Source organism: Pogona vitticeps, chromosome 5 (genome assembly GCF_051106095.1).
Source record: "Pogona vitticeps strain Pit_001003342236 chromosome 5, PviZW2.1, whole genome shotgun sequence".
Taxonomy (NCBI): Eukaryota; Metazoa; Chordata; class Lepidosauria; order Squamata; family Agamidae; genus Pogona; species Pogona vitticeps.
Genome location: NC_135787.1, coordinates 160,194,800 through 160,211,940, shown reverse-complemented (window position 1 = coordinate 160,211,940; position 17,141 = coordinate 160,194,800). Strand labels below are relative to the sequence as shown.

The following is a 17,141-nucleotide window of genomic DNA, read 5'->3' as shown; positions in this document are numbered from 1 at the left end:
TATTATTTTCACATCTATTACCGGACCTGGTCACTAGAGCGCACCAGAGACCATGTCATGTGATCATCACAAATAATTATTCATAGCACTATCTGTGGTTCCATCCATGCAAAAATAGTTTCTTTCTAGATTTTTTTCTTTAAATATTTTTAGACTGTGGATAAATTAAATCTCCAATGCTGATCCTGCAGATACAGGGGTCCTACTGCATTTTATTAAAGTTAATAGACGCAAAATTGTTCCTGTCTACTATCAAAAGCTGGGTATTCAAGTCCAGGGCTGAACCTCATGCAGTGAACCTGAATTATCAAGAGGAGTAGAATCTTATCCAGCAGAGAATGACTGTGACTGCTGGATGACTCTAAACACCAGCTCCTCTGGACTTACAAGTGTAGTGGACCTGCCCATCAGGTGAATACTGTTTATCACAGAGTGGTTTGCAGGAGTTAAAATCACCACATCTATATTTAAAGATAGCAAAGACATCATCAGGGACAGGCAAGGTAAGTAAAAATAGACCATACAGGTGAAATATTAACAACCCACTAAAGCAAATGCCCGGTGAAGTTAAAATGGGCCTCGTGGCGCAGTGGTTAAAACGCTGTACTGCAGCTAAAACTGTGCTCACGACCTGGGGTTCAAATCCCAGGTAGCCGGCTCAAGGTTGACTCAGCCTTCCATCCTTCCGAGGTCGGTAAAATGAGTACCCAGCTTGCTGGGGGGGGGCAATGTGTAGCCTGTATAATTAAAAATTGTAAACTGCCCGGAGAGTGCTTGTAGCGCTATGGGGCGGTATATAAGTCCAATAAATAAATAAATAAATAAATAAATAAATAAATAAATAAATAAATAAATAAATAAATAAATAAATAAATAAATAAAATGCTGGCTGAATAGCTCAGTGGCTTATGGAGCTGGCTGCAAAGTCAGAGGTTAGGAGATTCTCCACTGTGCCTCCTATAAGCACGGTCAGCTTGTGTGGCTTTTGGGCAAGCTGCACAGTCCCAGGATGCCTTCAGAAGAAAGGAATGGTAAGCTACCAGGTTATTCCCTACGTTGAAAACCCTGGGAAGGGCCACCATAAGTCAGAATTGACTTGACGGCACACAATACACATCTGAGGGGAAACCCCACTTGGCATTACAGCTGAAAGCCCATCAATGTTGGAGAAAGGTGATTGAGACAGTCCATTTTAGTACAGGGAAGAAACATGTATTAACATTATAGCCAGACTTAGAACTGGAAGCATGTCAGTGCTGGGGACACATGACTGAAACTGTCTTTTATGTTTAAGAAATAAGACTTCAAAGACTCCCATGCTCAACTCTGAAGACTAATCACAAAACTGAAACTGTCTGCTCTCAAGTCAATTCTGACTTATGGCAAGCCTTTCGAGGGTTTTCCAGGTATACTCGGAAGTGATCTCCATTCCTCCCTTCTGATGGCACTCCGGAGCCATGAAGCACTGTAGGGTAGGTGGCCACCAACATATTATTATGGTAGTTTCCTTTCTATGTGAGTTTGTGGGCATTCAAAAGTATGCACTTCCTCTTTGGCAGCCTGAATGAGTAAATTCTAGGGACAAGCTTTACGATTTGATTCTCTTATGTATAAACCACACTATAGTAACCAGAGTCATGGGCAAGCCTTCCCATGGACTGAGTCTTAGATTATTGCCAGGTCACATGCAGTGACATTTAAGGAAGCCTGTTCCTGGAGAGGATGGATCAATGCTCTTGCTGTTACAGCTCTTGAACAAGGACAAGCCATGCTTTGAAACATGGGCACCATTCTGTCCTTTTCGATACTATAGGCTTCCCTCAGTACATTGCTAAAGAAAACCACTATTTATCTGTAATTAAGTTGATTCATTTCCCCATTCTTTCCTGTCTGTGCCACAAGTTCTGATTAACTGTGGGATTTCTCCGTCATGCTGACTACTTTGGTTGGATAGTGGAAAAATCTTGGCATCTTAGTCATGCAAGCTGCTGTAATGAAGCTCTGCTCCCTTTTCAGAATTCCTCTGTAACTAAGGGTGTGCCTGCCTGTGCCTTCTCTTTGCTCCTTGCACCTGAGATAGGAATGGAAAGAATACTTGCTAAGGCACTCACCCACACTGTCTCAATATAACAAGGCACCTGGACAAAGAATAACCAAGCCTCAAAAGATTCTTCGCCTCCAGCATGAGAGCAAGACTCTCATGTTCTTCCCCTGCACCCAAGGTTTTGCAGTGTCTTCAATATAGCAAACTCATGCCCTTTCCCTTTAAGGAGAAAAGCAAACCCACAGTAACAAATAGCAATCACAGAAGGATTGTTTAAAAAGATGCAAAGTACCATTTAGGTATTTCAGATTTTGAAAGAGACACAAAATAATGCAACAGCTCTCATGGTTTTGCATAACTTGAATAAGTTAAACAACTTGTGCAAATCTGTCTAGTTGATGTTGTTATATGCCATCAAGTCACATCTGAATTATGGTGACTCTATGAACGAGCGATCTCCAAAATGTCCTACCCTCAACAGCCTTGCTCAGCTTCTGTAAACTCACACCTGGGTTCCTTGAGGCAGTCAACCCACCTCATATTTAGTCTTCCTCTTTTCCTGCTGCCTTCAACTTTTCCCAATGTCATTGTCTTTTCCTGAGCATCCTGCCTTCTCATGATGTACCCAAAGTAGAACAGCTTCAGTTTCATCATTTTTACCTTCAAAGATAGTTCAGCCTTGATTTGCTCCAGGACCCACTTGTTCATCTTTCTGGCAATCCAGGGGATTTGCAAACCTCTCCTCCAGCACCACATTTCAATGGAATCAATTTTTCCCCGTTATCTTTCTTTCCTGTCCAGCTTTCACATCCATATATAATGACTGAGACCACAAGAGTATGAATTACCTTGGTCCTGGTCTTCAGGACCAAGATAATTCACCCGTACACTTGACGATTTTTTCTAATTTCTCCATTTCAGCTCTTTCAAGGCTCAGTCTTCTTCTGATTTCCTGGCTCCAATCTTCATTCGAATTGATGAGTGAACTAAGATATACAAGATCTTTCACTATTTCAATTTCTTCATTGTCAAGATAAAGTCGTGTAGTTGTTTTATAGTCATGATTCTTGCTTTTTTTTGTTGTTTAGCTGCAGTCCTGCTTTGGCACTTCCTTCATTCACTTCTACTGAATGCTATTTCAAGTCATTCCTGATTTCTGCCAGTAATTTCTGCATATCTTAGGTGACTGATGTTTCTTCCATCAATTTTCACTTCTTCATCTCAAGGAGGAGTGAAAATTGTTGATACCATCATAAAATATCTCACTTTCTTGAAGGTGAGGAGAAAGATGATGCAATTTGTTACCTTTGCCTTCAAGGACAACACAAGCTAAGATTTACATACCTAATCTAAGATCAGGTATTGGTAGTGAATTGGAAGAAAAGATGATCATTCGATCTATAATAAATGGCAAAATATAATGTACATAGAAAAGAGAAGAATATTTTGCCAGGAAAACCAAATGTGTTGCATGTCTACATTCCCAAGTTAATCCTTACTGTCTGCAGCTAAAGCTGTATAGGATTCCTGTCTGAAACCCTGGTGAGCCAAACAACATAGAACTAGATAGATCAGTGCCATGGTCTGAGATAAGGCAGTCCCTGCAAATCACCCAGATATTGGCAAACAGGTGCTGATCTACATTTCTTCCTGCTCTTGATCTAATTCTTTCTATGTGGACCAATCAAAGTTAATAACAAGATTAGTAAATTTACAACTGTAATGAAAATTCAATGATGATGATGATAGTAAGACTACTATATTAAAGGATAGTGTCCAGCAACCAGTGTGATAATGATCAGGGAAAATGCAATGAAAAATTAGAAATAGAGGTCTGGTAGTAATAAATATATAATGCCACTCAACTTTCCTTTAATGATGTGTGTTATGTAAATCTTAAACATGGGGCCTTGCAGAGGCACATGTGTTATTCATTTATTCTACCTTCCCCACTCCCTCTGTTTCAACTAATTGCAGCCCTGTGTGTAGCTTTTAAAAATTATTAGGTCTTTTCTGGAACAAGATGACACAACTTTTCCTATTCTTCCTGGGTCTGTCAACCATTACTGTTGCCTGGCCACTTATCTTATACCAGGATCAAGAAATAACCAGCAAGAATGCTCAGAATAACAGGAATAGGAGAGAGAAATGACTTCTTTGGTCACCCTTTGGCAGTGCTCCTTCTCTCTGGTGTACCTCCTTAAAGCCACAAAGCACCTCCTAAAGCACACTAACCATACCTTTCAGTACTGTACCCCTCCCTTATTGATTCTACATTGCTTGGATCAATTTCCTCACCCTTTTATTCCCTCCAAACAAAACCTCTGCATTAGGCACAAGATTTTGTTCACTGACACAGGAGAAGGACTTGCCATGAGATTGATATTAATCTTTCAGCCCATGAAATGCCCAATTCCATCCCATTCTTAGGACCACCTGCCTATTGCAGTTTCTTTCTTATAGTAGGGTATATTACAGTCATAGACTGCTGATGCAGACCAGTCAGGCCTGATTCAAAATTCATCCCTTCAGATCAGAACACGTTATCTGTTAAAAACCAGATTACCTCTAAACCAGATCTAGGAAATGTTACCTTAGGACAGTGATTCCCAACCTAGAACCCCCAGAAATCCTGACCAGCACAGATAGTGGTGAAAACTTCTGGGAGTTTTTGTCCAAGAATATCTGGGGCCCCATGGTTCAGAACCACTGCTTTAGGAGAATATAACCTTGCCCACGGTCATGCTGGGAGACTGTGAGAGTTGTAGTTAAAACAAGTAACTTATCTAAACAAGCAGTGTTCGCTGTTGTATGGATCCTTGTGTGTGTCTGTATGCACAAACATCTGTGTGCCCCTCTTTATATTTTTCCTACCTCTCCACTTTATCATAGTCATCTGAATGAGAGGTATTGCATCTTTCTTTGGCATAATATCAAAGCCAAAAAGAAAAAGGGGGAATCGGGGCTTACAGAAAGGTAGATTCTGGGTGTTTCTTTGGTGTTGGGGTGATGAAAAATAAAGGGAGATAAATTCTGGTAATTACTGTCTAGTAAGGGCTTAACTCCACCTGCAGTGAGACAGAGATCTGAAAAGTATAGAGCCATTGCATGTGACCTGTGTCTCTGCTGTTTTTCTGTAGCCTCACCCAACTGCAAGATGCAAACATTCTCCACACCCTTGAGCAGAAAATAACAAAAAGATACTCTGTACTCTCTGGTGAGATGAAGATCAGAGTCTGTGCCACAGGTCTGGAATGCAACAAAGGTGAGGCCCTGTCACAATTTCACCTGCAGAATTGACCTTGTTGCTGTTCTGCCAGATGTCAGCCTAGAGAGGACAGCCTTCTAGCTTAGAGATGGGAGGAGAATATTTGCACCAAGGAAATCTAGCAGGAGAAGGCATTTAGGAAAGAAATGTAGAGGCTCAAAGGTTTAGCCAAATCTTTACTTACATGTTCTTACTCACTGAGAAGAAGGAAGCTGCTCATTGTGGGGTCTTGCTACTTGACCCAGACTTTATAAATTTTTTTTAGAAGGGATTTTACTTCAGTGCAAGTCAAATCATGTTAAGTTGCTGCAAGTGGCTCCTTGTTGATTAGCTTCAAATAGCTGCTGCGACTGACAGAGTTTTGCTTGTTTGCAGTTAGTTATAATTCTAGTCCCAAAGAGTAAAAATAGTTAGTGACTCTTACAGTTACATTTTTAATGTCAGAAATCCAATATTTCTCAAAAGTTGCTCAAATCGCCTTGTGAGTTACCTACAGATTTCATATATTACAAGCCACTGGACTGTGGCACAGAACACTAGAAATGTAAATGGTCATTTTTTAAGGTGAGAATGACAAATATCATGTTTTCTCCTTGATAGGTGAGAGTATAAAAATTTTGTGCATTTTTGTGTATTTGGCATAAAACACCTTGTATTTTGCACAAAAAGCTTTGTATTTCATGCAAAAAGACCTTCTATTTTGCACAAAAAAACCCATCTTATAATTTTCATAGCATACAAGTTTGGGGAAGGGGGAATCCAGAAAATATAACTTTTTGGTACCAAAAAAGTGTTCTTGTTTGCTAGTGTTTTTGCTCAAAAAGAAAGAAGCCCTGGTCCTTCAGCATTCATGCAAGAGTGAAAAATACCACAGGGGATTTTAAGTTGGTTGAGACTTTTTGCTTGTTTGTTTGTTTGGACAGGGTGTCTGGATGTATCAGGGCCTTGAAGATAAGACTATTTATGAATGTTTGATGATGATGATGATGATAAGAATAATAAGAATAATTAATAATAATAATGTGCTATCAACTTAATTCTGACATATGGTGATTCTTATCAGGGTTTTCCAGGTAGAAAGTACTCAGAAGTGCTTTACCATTCACTTCTTTTGGGGTCATCCTATGCAGCATGCCCAAGGCCATACAGGCTGGCTTTTCTCTGAGGAGGCATAATGGGGAATCAAATTCCTAACCTCTGGCTCTGCAGTCAGGTGCCTAAACCATTGAACTATCCAGCCACTCTTCTCCCAGAAACCTCACCTTTGCTTCAACATCCACAGCAGAGCACAAGGCACAGCCCAAGCCAACACATCAACCACATGATATTTCTCCTCCACCATTTACTAAGGTCACACCCTGTAACAAAAAAACTAACGAAAACTTTACAGTTACACTGTGGAAAGAGTGATAGGACCTTGCTGAGATTCAGACTGAAATTCTGTTGTTCAGCGTAACACAGTTTGTAACATTCAGTTCTTTTCCTAGACAGCAAATAAAGACTCTCACTGCAGTCCTTGAACATGTGCAATCTGTGCTCCAGAGAATCATGACTAGGGCTCTTGTTTCTGCCAGCTAGGAATTGACTGCATGTTACGAATTGTGCTATGTTAAGCAAAAAGATTTGAGCTGATGTATCTTAACTATATCTTCCTTATAGAAAAATAATTTAATGACTAGCAACAAATTATTTGTAACTCATTATTTCCACACTCTGATTTCCCACTAGCACAGTGTCATCTACTCCATGAGCTGCTCTTGAAGGTTTCAGGCAAGCATTTTTTGCATTAAAACTTTTAACTAGAGAAGCCAGGAATTGAATCTAAAGCCTTCTGCATGAAAAGCTTTGCATCAAACCACTGAACTGAGGGCTTTGTCCTCACATAGGATGTTGCTGCTGCTACCTGCAGATACTGAGAAGAAAAAATGACATTCTGTATGTGGGTTTTTGGGTGGTGGTGATGGTTTACAATTGTTTACTAGTGGGATCACTGACTTCTCTGCTCAGGTGCAAGGGAAGGTGAGTGAGTGAGTGCTACAGACATCTGCTTGGAATGGTGATGAGGTGTGCAAGGAACTGTGAGTTGGGTGTGGGTGTGGAAAGGAAGGGAAGGGAAGAGAAAGTACATGTGGTACTATGAACATTCCAGTAACCTTCCCTTGGGAAATGGTTGAGACTCATGAATTGTACATAGATTAGGATTCTCAGACATAATTATAATGTGCAGATGCTGCAGAAGAAACAGCTGTTAGATATAATCAGTGCACCCTAATGTTTCCTATATGTAAGTATGAAGGCAAAACGGGATCCTAGAGGCTTAAAACATACTTTCAAGTCCTTCAGTCAAACCCTGGGCAAGCAGAATTCTAAACACCTCCCTACAGCTGGTCAACAGTTGCATTGGCCATATGTGTCCTACAAGTCCATCCCCTCTGGGCCACACATCCATGGGTGAGTCCCTTGGTCCAAGCCACAAAGAAAAAGACACAAGAGAGCAAGTGAGCTTGGCCTCAAGACCACAACTCAGTTGCTTCCCTCCTCTCTCCCCTCCCCACAAAGGGAAGGGGGAAGGGAAGAGGGGAACGAAGCTGTCACACTGATATCTCCAAAGGGGAAAAGCCCAAGCAAAACATGATTGTGGCACTCACTGGAAGAATATTCCTTCAACCAGCATCTTGGCTGCAAATCTGCCTTTGTTGTGCCCAGGCTTACTCCAGCTGAAGAAAGCACCCACACAGCAAACTTGGCTCTTGGCCAAAGTGCAAGTTGCCACAAAACCCCTCTGGCTGGTCCCCTAGTGTACTTTAATGTGCCAAGACTTTGCTTCACTGGGGAAAACCAATGCATAGTGAAGCCAGATTCTGCAGCTGAAATGCCAGAGGGAGATGGGATAACATTAGAAGTGTAGCTCCACCACGGATGTCATCCAGCCCACGGAAGGATTGCGTGGAGAGGGCATCAAGGTTCATCTTTTCCAACTCTTGCTAATGTAGGACATTCACACCAAGAGCATCCTCAACAGAGGGCATTCAACACCTTTTCAAAAACCCTTCATCAAAAACCTGTCTCAAAATGATTCCACACCCTTGTCTTATAATTTATGGAATTGCTGGGATATATAAACTTCTATTGCATTGTCAGTGATGATTAATCTTTACTATAAGCAGTGCATGTGCAAAACTTAAAAGGAATAGGCAAAACTGGAAGAAATAGATTTTCAGGCCTCCTAATGATACAGAAGTACATCTTTGCTCATATTTAGGCCATCTGAGGCAATGGACTCCACTATTCAGCTGTTGCCAGCAATATCATTTTTGCTTAGGATTTGCCCTGTCTCAGCTGCCATCCTTCAGCCAACTTCTTTGTGTTCTCCTACTCTTGAAATGTATGCACGAAGAAAAAGGTTAGCAGAGAGGGAAAGAGGCTGGTGACAGAGTATGACAGACAGATGGAAGAGGAAGTGGAAGGATAGAAAGAGAAAGAAGAGGCTAGTGGGAAGAAACAGGAAGAGAAAGGATTGGGGGAGAGTGTAGGGATAGTGAAAGAGAGAGAGAGATGATAGAGAAATCATCCATTAGGGACTGGGTGGACTGGAAATTTTCACCTTGGGTAGAGAAAAGAGATAACAAGCACACACAGTGGAGAATGTATAGCCAAGAGCTTCATGTAGAGAGTAGTCTTCTCTTGCTAATAGATAGTGTCTGGGCCTCCCTCACAAATTTTACAACCAGCAGAGAAAAGCTAGCTCCTATTCAAAAGAATGAGTAATAGAGCATAGGATGACTTAAATCAAAGATGAAGGCATTTGGAAATTAAAGTGATGAATCAAAAGCCAGCACAAATATATGGTAAGATTTGTAGCACACCGAGTACCGGATGCCACCCTCAGTAAACTATGCCATTCATCTCAAGATCTGAACAGTTTCATTGGGATTCTTGGATCATTTAAGCCCACACTGCCAACCATCTGCTGCAAAGAGGAAGTAAAAAAGGCTGAGAACACGTCCTTGTCTCTTCATTCTTCTCACCAGGTCCTGAAGAAACAGCATTTTAAGTATGGGTTCCCTTGGTCCAACAGCAGGTTCCAATAACTCAACCCTGAGAGGTTCTTTCCTGTTTTGTTCCAGGAGAAAGGAAGAATATCCAGGCATGAGCATAGTTTCCTGGTATGAAGGAAAAGGAGCATCTGTAGTTCAGTGGCAGGGGAACTGCTTTGCATGCAGAAGGTTCTAGGTTATATCCATGGCATCTCCAGTTAGAAAGGTCAGGAGATGGGGAGGGCACATTTTTTTTGCTTCAGACCCTGAGGCCCTACCAGTCAGAGTAAACAGTACTACACTTTAGGACCAAGAGTAGCCTTCCTCCACAACTTCCACCAGTAGCTGTGCCAGCTAGTTATGACAGGAATTAGAGCCCTAACATACCAGAAGGGCTGAAAATTTGGGAAGGCTAGTATTAGGTAGCTTCCTATATGATGGGAGAGTGACATTATGTATATTCTGCTCTTCCTTGTTTGCATAGGATGTGACTCAGTTTTACTGAGAGTCCAGTTTGAGATACATGGCAGTGAGTATTTTAGGATGATCTAATAAGAGGATGTCACCATTTACTGACTCATTAGAAGGGATACAACAATGGTCAGACTTTAAGGGACCTGTCATTTCTCCCAAAGAGTTGGTTACAAGGGTATGATGATACAAAACCGAAGCCAATTGAGAATGCACGACAGGGGTCTCTCATCCATTTATTCTTCCCGTTGCTCTGCTCCCCACCATGCCACAGATGTGCTACTGTAGGTTGCCCACAGGTTCTGTCTTTGATGCTTGGACTGGGCTCGCCTACTGAGTCTTTCAGCAGCAAGGTCTCCTGGGAGCTTTAGGACTTTTTGATTTATGAGCAGGAATTAGAAAGATCCAAATATGTACCCTGCATGTACATACAACAGCCTACAGCAGGTTATATTCAGTGCCCAGGAGTATGCAAACGTTGGCAGGGGTCTGAAGCAAACCAGAATGAGATGCGCCATGAAGCCAACTTAACATGTGTCAGCTGGTTTTTAGGAGGGGTTTCCTTGATGAAGGGAAACCGATGAAGAGATGGAACAGGATCCCAGTGGAACCCCCCCCCCCCCCGCTTACTGAGCAAGCCCTGTCTGACAGAAAGAAATGGCTGCTGGGAAAAGCACACTGGAGGGAGCAGCTTTGCTCTAGCTTGCGGTGAGGGCAGGAACGGAAAACATGAGCTGCGCTCTTGGTTTCCCAGCTTCAAGGCTATGATTCATTTGGGGAATGGGTGATTCTCTGTTGCCAAGGCAAGAGCCAAGTGGCTGGTGCTTGCTCAGAAAGACAGAAACAGCAGCCCTGGAGTGCTAGCGAAGCCACGTGAGAGAGAGATTCGGTAGAAACTCCAAAGCTCTCTTGGCAGTAGAGGAGGGAGGGGTGGAGACAGGCAGCTGTTGTGAGGCCTGGAAGGCAGCCTAAAGCAACCACTGGAGGGAAAGAGAGTGTCGCCCTTTGCCCCTGGCTACTTCTGTTCCAGACGTGCAGGGAAGGGGGAAGGGGGAGCAAGAAGGAACAGAGGAAGGGGAGCTGCAATGAATGGAAGCCTCACAGAGTTCTTTCCGCAGCTAGGCTAATATATCACACACACACATACACATACACACACCCACACACATACAGAAAGAGAGAGAGAGAGTCTGTCTCATGCAACACCATTGCACATCAGGAAAGTGTTGGGTTTATATGTGTTTCCTCACACCACCTGCACTATTTAGCAAAGGTTCCTGGAGAATTCCTATGTTACTGCTCTTGTTTAAAAAAGAGCTCATGTTGTATAAAGGCCAGAGTGTATGAACAGGGTTCAGGACTCTGGATTCAAATCCCTGCTTGGTCACAAAACTGACTTGGGCTAATTATGTCTTCTCAGCCTAACTTACCTCAGAGGAATGTTTGAGAGTAACATCACCTTGAGCTCATTGGAGGAAAGGTGCAATCGAAAAGAAATCAATAAATGAGAATTTTATCCTTTTTCAAGATAATTCCAGAAAACCTACAGTAAACTGGAAAACATTTGGGTGTGTGAGGACAAATAAACCTGTGGGTGTCGCACTCTACGGCAAACTTTCAAGGCTGAACTGTGTGTCTCACAGATTCTGAACATAGCAACATATATGTTATTAGGGAACACAATACCCCACCCTTTTTAAAAATGTGTTGTATAATCATATCCTTTTGTGGCAAGAGATTGGCCTACCAGTTGTTTTAGGCTTCGCCTCCTGTAGTTCTTTACCCACTGACCATGTTGACTGGCAGGTATGTAGGTCAATACATCCAGAGGGACAATTGTTCTGCATCCCAGTTTTTTAATTCCTGAGAGAGACAGGCCAATGCCATTCTGAATCATAGACCCACCAAATATGTGACTGTCCTGGTTGAATTGTGTCAATTTGACCTCCTGACAAAGACCTCCAGACTAGTATATGCACACAGGTATTTTCAAGGATCTCTATTTGTACTTGAATTCTGTTGTGTCTGAAGTGTATGTGCACATGGGCACCACTCACACCTATGTATAATTTTCAGAAGAGGACTCGGCATCTTTGGTACATCTCCAAAAGCCACTGAAAATCTGGCATCATGTAGCTGGGCTCCAAATCAGTTCAGAAAAACTCAGAAACTCATACCTTATATCCCACGTACATTGACTGTGGGTACAAATGTTGACATGGGATGTAACTATGGGATCAGCATTTCCCATATGACTGGTACTTTAACAAGAAATTAAAGTATGACAGTAGTGAACTATTGTCAATTCAGGAGTAGATATCGTAATATGAATTTGGACAACTATTCTGTTCTTCCTCTGACTCATTTACAGGAAAAGCTTAGGAAATCAGTGACTTCAAAATGATCTGGCTGTCACAAAGTGGTCACATGTCTCTGTAACCGAGCATAGCTGGCTGGGGATTGTAGAAGCTGCAGTCCAAAAAAGTGTCATTTCCATGTTTGGGTTCAGGGCAATATGATGTTAGGACAGCCCATTTTGCTGCCTTTAGTGAAGGACAAAGGGGTACACTCCCAATTCTATGTCCAAAGGGCAGTTAAACTGGGAGGTGGATCTACCTGCAAGACCAGTGACCCAGCCAAGGGCAGCAGCCTAGGTTAGGGGCACATAGCAAGGAATGAGGCACAGATAGCTCTCTTCTCTAGCAGCAAGGAACTTGGCTCAGGGTTCAAGGGAAGTAACCAGGCTGCTGGCTGCAACAGTCTCTTTAGACCCATTTAGTCTTTGCCTGATGGAAAGATTGCCTACAGCATGTCATTGAGGGTAATAGTCTGAAGAGCCACCTGTTGTTCCAGCTTCATCACTTTAGTAAAAAGGGTGGATGACCCGGGTTGTGTGTGTATAACAAAAGTAAGCAAAGGACAGGGTCAATTCAGAAGAGAGAGCAGCATGTTTATTTAAAGTCGAAGTCATGGATTTCAATTTTTTTCCCCAGCCCTGAAGTCACCTGTATGGTCTCTGGTAGACCACTTGCTCCCAGCTCCAATATTCTTTACCATCACCACCATTACAACACCAAAAGGTTGCCCTGCCTTACAGAACTGATGTAATTGTTACTGCAACAGTATAAGCAAAGCAGAGAAATGTAACATCTGGAGCACCCAGAGTAAAGATCTCCCCCACTGCTTCATCCAATTCCTTTTCTTCAGTTTTCATGATAATAGAATAGCTATAGGGAAAACACACTGGTTGTTCAAATTAGAACTGAAAAATGCACACAATTGCTCACTCATATAGAAACAAGCAATGTGACATTTGGCTACGGTCTTAATACAAGTGTTTACACATCCCACCTCTGAGTTGGCTATGGGAATGAAAACATACATGTTTTCATAACTGGGGTTGGGCTTGTTTTTTGTCCAAGCAGAGTAGTAAAAATATTTAGGCAGGGAAAACACATTGTATGCCACAATATAAACAGCTGTTTAAAAAAAGAGGGCAAGAAACATTCACCTGGATTCATCAGAAATGTGCCATATAGGGCACCACTTAGGGCTGCCCGCTTTTCAACCACCTTCAGGAGTTCTGTACTGGAGACAACCTTGCAAATAATTCAGCGGAAGCTACAATATAAAAATATTGACTCACTAGCTTGTCTTTTCCCATTTATATCCCAACACTAAAATCAGAATGCGATCCAACAGTGAGAAAGGATCACACCTGATCATACTGGAAAAGGTCAGAAGGGCAGGAGCAATGTCCTTTAAAGTGACCCTTCTGTCCATCCAGGAATCGCTCCAGCCCAGCACCCCAAAAGAGTAGTTCTGTTGTTAAAGGTCCAGCTTGGGCACAGATCACGGTCAAGCTGGAACACTGTTGCTCATTAGTAATCTGCTCACACCAGACCACGCCACAAGGAATCTCGTATGTGACCTCTTTCCCTGTCAGATTGTACCCTAAGGCTTTATTCCCGATATATAAAGAAGAAATGGGGGGATGTTCCCACTTTAAGGAGGACTTGATTTGTAGGAAGTAGCAGGCTGGGAACAACATTTCTAACCATGCCATGAAAGATGTCTTCAACTACTGGCTGAAGACTACAGGTGTGATCAGATGGCTGCAAAGGTGTGTGTGTGTGATTGCACTGAGAAGGGTTGCTTTAAAAGGAGCAATTCCCCTTAAAGGAACCCTTCAATCTGCCCAGGAATTGCTCCAGCCCAGGCCTGAAAAGTAGATAGAATCATATCAGGGTCGGGCTAGAGCACATTTTCCTATACTGTATGTTGTGTGATCATAAGGAGATAGATTACACCAGACAACTTCACAAGCCATCCAAACTGCAATTTATTTCTCTGTAATTACACCCTAACTAGCTGGATAAAAGATGGCAGAAAAAAAACACCCAGTCACTGTTACTTGTAGAGATCAAATCTGGATTAAGAAATGCCTTAGTTTGGATTGTCCAAAGTTTTTCTCCTGGGTGTTCTGATTAATGCCACATCCAGAAGACCACAAACAAATATTTTGCAAGAGTGCACACTATCATTAGGAGGAGCTATAACACAGTGGTAGAGCACCTGTTTGGCATGCAGAAGGATCCGGCCTGTTTAGGTGGAAAAGGGAAACCTCCTTCCTACCTGAAGCCCCAAAGAACCGCTTCCAGTCCATCTGATATTATGCCACTAAAACCTCACAGCTAGATGGACATTTTGTCTAACTCAATGTAGCATAGCTCATTAGCTCATTCTGTCCCTAAATTATGCAGAATAGCTATCATCTCCTTTTTCTATTTTCACCACAGGTTATCAGTCTTCTACCCTAAATGTATTCATACAAAGGAGGCAAAGTGTGATTATAAGAGGTTGGTTTCTGAGTAGAAGGATAAAGTACTCAGGGGAGAGCTTGAGAAAAGCATAGTAGATTTTGCACTACTCCTTTTCATAAATAAAGCAGTGGCTAATAATATTCCCCGCCCAACCCCCCAATTTAACAGGTAAGGTTTACTTGTTAGTTTCTCGCATTACTTTTTGGAAGTTTGCATTCTAGGGTGTGTGTGTAATTTTGGGACAGAACCCCACCTCAGATCATTTTCTTACATTGTAGGATAAATTATCCCCACCACCACCAAAAGGAACTAAAACAGCACAAAACTGAGTAAGGGAAAAGGTTACTTTTTTTTTAAAGGAACATATAATGCAATTAGTGACTTCAGGATATTTTGCAATCAATTACTTTCAGAAAGTAACTTTTCAAACTCTGGTTCAAGATTCACTAACACACGAGCTAGCAGTGGTCAATCCACATCTATAGCAGTAAGAGCAACAACGAATTCCACAGCAAGTGATCCAGTTCTGCTTCTGCAGATTCTGCAGATTGTGGGAATTCTTTGTGTTTCTCTTTCTTGGCCCCAAAGTTTTTTGTTCTTTGCTCTCATTTCTATTTGTATTCATTCAACCTCCTTTCCAGCAGCTTCCTCCCACCTGCCCCTCAAGGCCCACTCCACAGCCCATTGACATCATACATGTGGACATTGGACTTGAGTATGCCATTTTTAAACAATTCTCCAGCAGACTCTGACCTGACTGTAAGACAGAAACTATGAGCATGCTCTCTGCTCCCTTTTATCAAGACGCATGCCCTCAGAACCATGAAACCCTCCTGCAGGGCTACCAAGTGTACTACTCATGGCAGGAGGGAGGGGGCAGGAGATAGAGAATAAGGTGTGGTCAGCTAGGAATGTGGGTTGCCCAAAGCAGTCATATGCAGCCACAGATCAAGGTCTAGTATGGCCAGTTCTTTCCATTTTCCATTTAAAACCCAGGCAGTTTAACCATGACTTATGCAAACATCCCTGGCAAGCTAGAAACGTTAGTTGCCACCCAATTTCTTTTTCCCTAAAGAAAAATGTGACCCATGATTGAAGCTCTTTTGATTTATTGGAAAGCTTTTTTTTCTTCTAACATATAACTATGATGAAAACTAAGCAGAAGTGGAACATTTCTTTTTCCTGAGCTATCATGTACAACGCATCTGGAGAAAGTAGAATAACTGGGCTATGGCCTTTTGTGAGATGTCAGAATGCTGAGCTTAGTGCTATTCTTTCACCTGCCCTGTTTCCTTTGAGCAACCTGCTCATAATGGCACAAATCCTTCCTAATACTCCTTGTTTAAACTGCTTTTCAAAAGAGATTTGCTCTCTTTTTTTTTGACAGGATATTTGCTTGATGCTGTCCAAAATTACACTGTTATGCATTTTTTCTTAGAGGTAAGGTATAAGTTGTTGTAACCTGTAATCAAGAAAACAAGCAAACCACCTTTCCCCAACAGCCCCAACAGCCAGGCCTTGAAGGAAAGGCAAAAAATACAGGCGGCTAGGATGATTCATACAAAACACACCAGTCCTAGTATTTCTTAAATCTCTACCAGAACCTGGTCTTTTGTAAAGATAAGGGGGTTTGAACTGCACATTCAGAACCAAATCCTTTCTCCCAGGGGTGGGCCAGCCATTGGTGAAGTGACTTGCCTCACAGACAGTAGAATGCTAGGATGGCAGCACAGCCACAAACACACCCTACTCAATCGGCTGCTGACTGTGTCTTCTTTTCTTAAGTTGCCACCTGCCTCATACATGACATGGTTGCTTTTTAACTAGGTAGTTTGATAACGCCTGGCTCTGAGGGTCCCCAAAGCTATGGCTTTGTCATAACAGCTAGCTGAGAAGTGGCCAAGCTATTAAGGCAGACAGTCAGCCATTTGAGGAAAGAAGATGACAAGGTTTCCACCATTTTCCTCAGCTTCTTCTTCCCCTCTCCCCATGTGGATGTTGCTACATGCTAGCAGAGAGACCTGGAGAAGGATTGGGTAGCAGCAGGGAGCAGCATTTTTCTTCCTGCACCAGAGCATGAGGAAACTGGCGCCCACTCTGCTTCCTATTCCCACTACCACACTGTTTTGCATTTTCTCAGTTGTCCCTCAGTCCTTAAAATAATTGTTATCTGATTCCAATTAATGGCAAACGTCCTAGGATTTCCTATGTAGAGAGTACTTGGAACTGGTTTATCAGTCCCTCCGGCCAGTGGCGTTCTTGGACTAGGCAGCTTGTCCAAGGCCACACAGATGGCAGAACATTTAAACCCATCAGCCCCAAACATTCCAGGTGATCTTGGTTGATCCCTCTCCTGGAAGACATAGTGAAGATTCCAACTTCTGGCCTCTGGCTCTGCAGGCAGGCACTCAGAAACAATATTTTGTGGTAAATCATTCCTGGAAACCTAAAGGAAACATAGCCAGAGGGACCGTCCTTGAAATGCTTGGTTGAGGAAC

The 17,141-nt window shown here is 42.3% G+C and overlaps 1 protein-coding gene across 2 annotated transcripts in view; it reads right to left on the bottom strand.

The window, feature by feature from the left end:
* The window catches only part of EMP1 (epithelial membrane protein 1), a 45,847-nt gene that overhangs the window by 12,950 nt on the left and 15,756 nt on the right, over positions 1-17,141 (bottom strand). The window lies entirely within an intron of this gene.